The following is a 1107-nucleotide window of genomic DNA, read 5'->3' as shown; positions in this document are numbered from 1 at the left end:
CGGTCCCCATCTCTCATAAAAACATAAGAAAGAAGGAGACTGCAAGAGTTCATAAGGCCTAAACAAGGCAGTTCCATGTCCATTACCGCCTATCATATCCACCCATAAAGATATCTAACCTTCTCTTAAAACAACCAATAGTTTCAGCGCTCACTACATGGTTACTAAATTTATTCTTGTGGAACAGCCTTTGCTTGTACCCATCTTTCTTAATGGAAATCAATAAATCTCAAAATTTCTTAAAGAACGCCATTCAACATTCTCCAATCTTCATAAAAAAAGAAAGTCAGTTGCTGCTCTCTATCTTTCTTAAAGCAGATCAGATGCCTCTCTCAAAAATTCTTAAAAGACGCCCGTTATTTTTCTTTTTCTTAAAGAACGTCAGTTGCCGCTCTCAAAACTTCTTAAAGAACGCCAGTTGCTGGCCTTAAAAATGTCTTAAAGAAGGCCAGCAACTGCTCTTAAAACTTCTCAAGGAATGCCAGCCACCGTTCTCAAAACTTTAAAAAAAAACGACAGTAACTGCTTTCAAATTTTCTTGAAGAACACTGTCTAACCGCTCTCAAAATTCCTTGAAGGAGGGCAGTTACCACTCTCTTAAAGAATATCAGGTAACTTCTCTCAAAGTATTCTTAAAAGACGCCAGCATTACTTACTCTCTCATTTTCTTAAAAGGTTATAACTATCGTCAGCAGTTTTTCTTAAAGAACGTTGATTGTCGTTCCTATAATTTCTTTTCTATAGATAATTTTTTCGTAAATATACAAATAGCTGTCCCCTATTTTTTGTTCAAGGGCATCTGCTGTTCTCAAATTTTTATGGCGCCAAATACAGTTCCTTTTTAGTTTGCTTGGTTATATGTTTATTCATCTATCTACTCATCTACTGACTTATTAATTATTAATTTGTTTGTTTTTCTATTTGTTTTGTATATTTATTTGATAATTTATTCATTTTATTCTAATATTCTATTTCGTTCATTTTATCTTATTCTGTTTATCTATTCATCTATTTTCTACCTATTTATTTGTTTGTTTATTCATTTTTTTTTTTATTCATCCATTTATCTACTATCTATTTACCTACTTACCTATCTTTTTTCAAGGA

Source organism: Oratosquilla oratoria, chromosome 22 (assembly GCF_046742065.1).
Source record: "Oratosquilla oratoria isolate Oo_2021 chromosome 22, ASM4674206v1, whole genome shotgun sequence".
NCBI lineage: Eukaryota > Metazoa > Arthropoda > Malacostraca > Stomatopoda > Squillidae > Oratosquilla > Oratosquilla oratoria.
The sequence above is the reverse complement of the archived record's forward strand: the minus strand, read 5'-3'. Positions refer to the sequence as shown.